A 7,866-nucleotide genomic window follows, 5' to 3' on the forward strand; every position below is an offset into this window, starting at 1 on the left:
CAGGCCAAGAGGCGGACGCTGCTGGGGCACTGAGAGAGCCCAATTATCATGCAAGCTACCAATTTGGCAGTGCTTCTTCTGCTGAAGCATCACTTTGCAGTTGTAAACCAGAACGGCAAACTCACACACTTGCATCCGCTAGCTCAGCCCAGCTTCTGCCTCTTTATTCCAGAGGGTGGGGACGGATTTGGAGCATTTACGTAACGCCATCCTTGCGAGAAAGTCAGTCTATGCTTGAAAAACAGTTCCTCCATTATACCATCTAACTCTCTTAAGGAAAAGAGACGACCCTGTTGCTATTCTCCAGCCTCTGCTTCCGACAGTAAAACAAGGAGAATAATGCTTCTCCTGGCATTTTTTTTTATTTAGCCCTCAAACTAATGTTTAAGCATTAGAGGTGCAAGACAGCTATCAGGATTAAGGAGAGAGCAGTTAGCAAAGTGCTGGTGGTAACAGATTTTTTATTTTTATTTTTTTTAAGGGGAAGGCCTCTGAATATTTATGAGTTGATCTTATGACTTCTCTTTGTGTTGACATTTTCAAGTTAAAAAAACATTTGACGAAAGGAAAACGGCTGGCACGCGGTAGCTGCATTCTGCAAATTTCTTTGCCTAAGGGCAGCACCCGGAACATCGTAAGAGCAAATAATAGATCCTTTGATGCAATATGTAACCTGGGGGTATTGTCGACTGACGTGGGGAGGGGAGCAAGGGAGATATGAAAAATTAAAACTCATCGGTGGACCGGGTCGCTGCCTGTAGGACGGAGGTTTAATCACTCTTCAACATTAGTGGCACAAAGAGGATTAAGAAGGGGAAGAGAACCGCTAGCAAGAACAAACGGCTCCTTGTTCTGTGGGTTTAAAATGATTTTTTCCAAAAGTCTTGAAGAATGTGGTGGTCCCAGCCGCTAACCCAATTAGGCATGCAAAGGGAAGCCAACCAAGAAGACTTCCATATACAAATGCTCAAAAAAGGTAGGGTATTCGACTGTCCTGCCTGCCCTCCCTCTTGAAAACAGGTCCAACTGCCATTTCAACTTGAAATGTTTACTTGGAGGCCAACCACATGGGATCTGATTGGCCTGTGGGAAAAGAGGATGTGGGACCAACTGGACTCTTGGTCTTTCATTCTGATAATGCAAGAGTCTTCTGTGTTCATACAAACTTTCATATCTTGGAGGATTATGCTGGTGGAACATGTGTTCTGCCAGCATAACCTCCTTTATGGTCATCACAAACACAACTAGGCCTGTACATGTGGGTGTGCCAATGGATACTGGACACCTGCCAGAGGAGGTGAACACACATGGGGGGGGATGAATGGGGTGAGGGTGGGTGAAATGGAGGAGGGATGGGCAGAATGGAGCAGTGATGGAGGTGAGGTGGGGGTGGAACAGACCCGGGAAGGGGCAGGATTGGCAGGGGTGGTGCACACCGAATCCCAAGCCCCTTCCTGGGCCTGATCCACCTTCAGATCTGAGTGTTCTGAACTGAGAATGTGTGGCTTAAATTGGAGGAGGAGGGAAGGGAAAGGGAGGCTGAAACTAGTCTCCAATTATCTGTTTTTACTGCTATTACCAGCCCTTTCCCCAGACGTCCTGGGGAAACAAGGCTACATCATCACACTGTGTCCTTCTTGAGGACTTCTGGGAGAGAAAAAAAAAAAAATATGGCAACCACTCCCTAGAGGAGGAGCACAGCTGCCATTGAGTTTAATCCTGCACCATCAATACCTTCTTAAGTTCTATGTGCAGGAGTCAAGCTGATATTTGAACTTGCTACATATTACTCTGCCCTGAATGTGCACATTGGTCTTCATTCTAGTAGCGATATAAAAACATAAGAACAGCGCCACTGGATCAGGCCATAGGCCCATCTAGTCCAGCTTCCTGTATCTCACAGCGGCCCACCAAATGCCCCAGGGAGCACACCAGACAACAAGAGACCTCATCCTGGTGCCCTCCCTTGCATCTGGCATTCTGACATAGCCCATTTCTAAAATCAGGAGGTTGCACATACACATCATGGCTTGTAACCCGTAATGAATTTTTCTTCCAGAAACTTGTCCAATCCCCTTTTAAAGGCATCCAGGCCAGATGCTGTCACCACATCCTGTGGCAAGGAGTTCCACAGACCAACCACATGCTGAGTAAAGAAATATTTTCTTTTGTCTGTTCTAACTCTCCCAACACTCAATTTTAGTGGATGTCCCCTGGTTCTGGTGTTATGCGAGAGGGAAAGGAGCATCTCTCTATCCACTTTATCCTTCCCATGCATAATTTTGTATGCCTCAATCATGTCCCCCCTCAGGCGCCTCTTTTCTAGGCTGAAGAGGCCCAAACGCCTTAGCCTTTCCTCATAAGGAAGGTGCCCTAGCCCAGTAATCATCTTAGTTGCTCTTTTTTGCACCTTTTCCATCTCCACTATGTCCTTTTTGAGATGCGGCGACCAGAACTGGACACAATACTCCAGGTGTGGCCTTACCATTGATTTGTACAACCACATTATAATATTAGCTGTTTTATTCTCAATACCTTTTCTAATGATCCCAAGCATAGAATTGGCCTTCTTCTCTGCCGCCACACGTTGGGTCCACACGTTCAGCGACCTGTCGTCGTCGTCCCCCCCCCGATCTCTCTCCTGATCTGTCACAGACAGCTCAGAACCCAGAATTGGTCAGAACCCAGAACCCAGCTCAGAACTCAGAATTATGTTTTTTGAGATCCTATCTTTGATGAGGCATTCCACCATCTTACCCGGTATAGATGTTAGGCTGACCAGCCTATAGTTTCCTGGGTCCCCCCTCTTTCCCTTTTTAAAGATCGGCGTGACATTTGCTATCCTCCAATCCTCTGGCACTGTGGCCGTTTTGAGGGACAAGTTGCATATTTTAGTCAAGAGATCAGCAACTTCATTATTCAATTCCTTAATAACCCTTGGGTGGATGCCATCAGGGCCCGGTGACTTATTGATCTTTAATTTATCAATGAGGTCTGAAACATCTTCTCTTTTAACCTCTGTCTGACTTAATTCCTTGGTCAGGAGGGGCCGTTCAGGCAGCGGTATCTGCCCGGGGTCTTCTGCCGTGAAGACAGATGCAAAGAACTCATTCAATTTCTCTGACATCTCTAAGTCTCCTTTTATCTCCCCTTTCCCTCCCTCACCATCCAGAGGGCCAACCGCTTCTCTGGTGGGTTTCCTGCTTCTAACATATTTGAAGAAGCTTTTATTATTCCCCTTAATGTTTCTGGCCATGCGTTCCTCATAGTCTCTCTTGGCCTCCCGTATCACCTTACATTTCTTTTGCCACAGTTTATGTTCCTTTTTATTCTCCTCATTAGGGCAAGACTTCCATTTAGGGAAGGAAGCTTCCTTGCCTTTTACGGCCTCTCTAACTTGGCTGGTTAGCCATGCGGGCACCCTCCTGGACTTAGTCAAGCCCTTCTTCCTTTGCGGTATACACTTCCGTTGGGCCTCTATTACTGTTGATTTGAGCAGCCTCCATGCTCTCTGTAGAGACTGGACTCTTTTTACCTTCCCTTTCAACCTCCTTCTAACCAACCTCCTCATTTGAGGGAAGTTCGCTCGTTGGAAGTCAAGGGTTTTTGTGAGAGATTTGCCCGATATATAAATGATACATTTTCTATCTGTCCTTCCTTGGTGCCAAAATGGCCATGGGGTTCAAAATGAATTGTAGGATTGTGTCCTGAGTGAGTCCAAATGAATGATATCCATATGCTTGTACGGATATCTAAATATCAAGAGAGATTTTATGTTGAAAACACACCCACACAAACCAGTGAGATGCCATAGAGGTCAGTGAAGCTGATCAGGCATTCCCCCCCTCCCCCCACAATGTGCTGAGTTTGGGAATCAAATGTACATACTCTCTGTTAAAAAAAAAAAAGAGATCTAATATTAGCACTATTCTTTGCTAATTGAGATGGAAATAACGGAGGTATCTGTCAGAGAATGTTGACAGTAGTGGCATAGCTAGAGGGGGTGCTAAGCACTAAGTATTGGAGGGAGCCTCAGAGTGGCATGCAAATGACCCTTCCCACTCCCCTTTGTAGCCACTTTGGGAAGTGGGAGCAAAACACCTTTTCTCTGGGTCTGCTTTGGCATTCGCCTCCGTTTTGCTCCAACCACCCAGAATGGCTCTGAAGGGGGGTGAGAGGGGCTGCTTGCACGCTGCGCTGAGGCTCCCTGAAAAACTCAGTGCTTTGCACCCCCTCTAGCCACACCACCAGTTGAGATAATTAGTCCTGCATAAAGAAAGGGCGTTCCTTTTTGCCCCACATTTTATGATCTTATGACCTTCCAGAACATGCCTCCTTATAATGGACATGACGGCTTGGGTGGGACCTGGTCTCTGGGAGGCAGGAACATGTCATTTCCAACTGGATGACCATAACTGGCAACAAGAAGGTAGAAAAAAATATTCCCATATATCTTATGCTGACCCTGTTCAAATTGGACTTCTCAGTATCCAATTATTATTATTATTATTATTATTATTATTATTATTATTATTATTATTATTATTATTATTATTTTCATTTGGCCTCTTTGCTTCTATGGAAAGGCCAGGAGATGAACCCTTTGGTGGGATGGAAATGGAGGCCCTTCTTTTCAAAGGCCCCAGTTTTGTTTGAGTGAGGTGACCCTTCACGGCACTGATCAAGGCCAAGCACACCAATCTCCTTCCCATGTCAGCTTTGAAAACTGTTGCTTGGCGAAGTTTTAATTGCCTTTTTGAATATAGAGTGATGTGTGGGTCACTCCACTTCATCTCTGATAAGGAGAATTTCTAGGTCTTTATGAAATTGCAAAAATATGTAGGAACTGTGTGACCAGAAACCAGAGTGGGAGCATGGTGTAGTTTGAGGGGGTGCAAAGCACTAAGTTTTGCAGGCGCCTCAACACCTGTGCAAGCGGCCCCTTCCCTTGCCCTTCGGAGTCATTCGAGCGAAATGAAGGCAAATGCTATTTGATGCAGAATGTATGCAAAATGCAATGAAGCAAACCACATCTAAATATCTCCATTCTATCAAAAGTTATAGCCAAATAACCAGAAAACAAAAACACAACTGCATTATGTAACAAAAACTGGATTTTCTTGACACAAAACTGACCAATGAGACTTAGGGTACAATTCTAACCAGGTCTACTCAGAAGTAAGTCCTATTTTGTTCAATGGGGTTTACTCTCAGGAAAGTATGGTAAGGATTGCAATCTTATTGTTCCAAGAATCTATGAGGTGTTATAATTACACAGCAGGGAACCAATAAGGTAATAATATGGGGGGGGAGCCTGGGGGGAGATGACAGAGCAAGTGGGCAGAGAGCTGCTGGGCAGAAGAGACAGATTTCCCCCCATTTTCATTTTTTTTTAAAGCCTGGGCATGACGTCACTTCCAGGGCACCATTTTGAGCTCAGCACCGGGCTACACAATCATTAGTTACACCCCTGGGTGGCACTAAGGGTTCTGTCTGCTCCACAGCTGTTTACCACCCCATAAGAGCTCAATTCTGAAAGGGGTACACTCCCTCAGTGGTGTGGACCTCTCGCTGCAGTACCTTGGGTGGTGACAATCCCCGCAAGCAGTGGGGTGGCATGCCCTTACAAAGACGTTTTAGGGACTCTAATGTCAACCTCATCTTTGAGGAGAGTATTCCAAACTGCTGAAATCTGTATTTCTAAGGAAACGCCAAGTTTAGCCAATTCACCAGGCAAAACATAACAACATCTGAAGCTGTGCCTCTTTGATTGTGGGGAATGTGTTTGGCCCTCCTGGTTTGGCGCAAAATCATGCCATGGTGGGTGCAAGATGAGTCTTCTAGACATCGCTCCGCTTATTCTCTCAAACATGACAAGAGTTGTGAGACATCCCCCCATAGAATTTGACCTGAAAGTTCATAATTCAGTTGACGTCTTTCTCTGTCTTTGTTGACTAATGAGGATAATTGGTCCTGCTCCTTTTCAGGTCATCCCTTCACGTGTCCGCAGACATTCATCATGTCTCCCTTTAGCCTTCCCCTCTGCAGACGGAACGTGCCACCTTCATGAGTCTTCCTCTCCCAAATGTTCTTGAAGCAGAACTGCCGAAGCAAAACACACAGCTCATTTTAAAGAGAACTGAGGCTACAGTGGACCAGCAGACCCAGGTTTCCCAAAACACGTCCCTACTGGTTAATGCAAAAACAAGGAGCTACCCCTATGAGTGGGCATCTATACTATTATCCATGACTGCTAAATGGAATCCCCTTGTTCAAAGACAGCACGTCTCTTAATGCTAGTTGTGGGGGACAGTAGCCTAGCTGGACAAGATGCAAAGCACTAAGTTTTGCAGGGAGCCTCCCCACGGTATGCAAGGGGCCCTCCCCCTCTTTGGAGCCATTCCAGGCAGGGGGAGCAAAATGGAATGGCTCCAATGTTCCTCCAATGTTCATCCTATGTTCTTATGACACATCCAAAGCATCATGGTTCAGAATGGATAACCTAATTCTGTGGACTAGATTTTAAGTGGTCACATGCAAAGCCCCCCCCCCTCCCCGATACAATAACGGCTAGCCTCACTGAGATTTTTCTGGCTTCCCATGAAGTTCTGCTAGCTTTGAAAACCTGCCAACATCCATACTTGTGACAGGTGACAGAGTCCTGTCTTTGCAGAAAAGTGATGGGAACTTTCCCCACTATTTCAATTCTAAGAGAAGGCAATGCAATTTCCTTCCTCCCCTGCTCAACTGCCCTGGAGTTTTTCTTTCCCCTTTCTTTGATGTGTAATAATGAGGTGGCATGGGGGGGGGGAGATGTCTTTAATCAATTGCAGAAACTCATAGTGCTACTCGGCTCACATGCGTCTCCAAACACTTTATCACTGTCTTTTTGCGGCGTCCATAATTCTGATATATCTGGCGCTCCGGTGTCATGTCATTCTATTACATTAAACAATAGAACATAACAATGGAGCACACTCGAATGATGGAATGCTCCCTCTCTTCTGAAAATGTAAAGAGAAAATACACATGTTTTCAGCTGGGAAAGCCGCTATTAGTACATACAGTGACTTTTCCTGATTAGGTTACAAGGGATAAGACAGGCACTCTGAATCATTTGGTTACGAACGGCAGGGGAAGCATCACAGTGGGGACCTGCCTTGACACTCTTTCTCATGCCAAGGCACAGGGAACGTTCCCCATTTTAAAAATGCCATGATGAGGAAACGGGTGGTCAGAATGAGGGGCTGGGATTTGTCAGGCCTGCAAAGAGAACTGCCATGGACAGGAAGCAACTCTCAAGGCTGGTTTCACATTTAAAGGGCCACCTTGCTACTTGACACATTTATAGTCTCATGAACATGGTGCTGAACACATGCCAGGTGAGCATGGCCCAGATCAGTCTCGGGACATTTTGCTTGGCTCTGGCCTCATAAAATGGTTGATTGGCAACCTTCAGTCTCGAAAGACTATGGTAGAAGCCTACAGCACCCGGTATTCCCAGGCGGTCTCCCATCCAAGGACTAAGCAGGCCTGACCCTGCTTAGCTTCTGAGATCAGACGAGATCGGGCATGTGCAGGGTAACAGTTGCTGCAGTTGGCCTCATAAGCTTTTATGGAAAAGACCAAACCTTGGTTCTATGGAGCAACCCGTCCCCCTCCATGCTCTCTGGCTGGCTTGGAGAAGGTGTACCTTCCTTTTGTGAGGAAAATCTGTGATCAGCCACACCTTGCTGGGTTAGCGGATTTAAACAAGCAAACATACTACAGCCACTAGAAGAGACAATTGCGCTGGGGAGAAGAGGGACAGAGACTCTACCCTTGCTGGGACAAGCACCACTTGAAAAAGTGCCTCTTTCTCCAGTT

General features: G+C 46.0%; 1 pseudogene; it reads right to left on the reverse strand.

Annotated features, from left to right (window-relative positions):
• Window positions 1–7,479: 7,479 nt before the first annotated feature.
• LOC136642906 (5S ribosomal RNA) lies at window positions 7,480–7,599 on the reverse strand (annotated as a pseudogene).
• Between the last annotated feature and the right edge of the window lie 267 nt (window positions 7,600–7,866).

The sequence above is a fragment of the Tiliqua scincoides genome, chromosome 2 (genome assembly GCF_035046505.1).
Source record: "Tiliqua scincoides isolate rTilSci1 chromosome 2, rTilSci1.hap2, whole genome shotgun sequence".
Lineage (NCBI taxonomy): Eukaryota > Metazoa > Chordata > Lepidosauria > Squamata > Scincidae > Tiliqua > Tiliqua scincoides.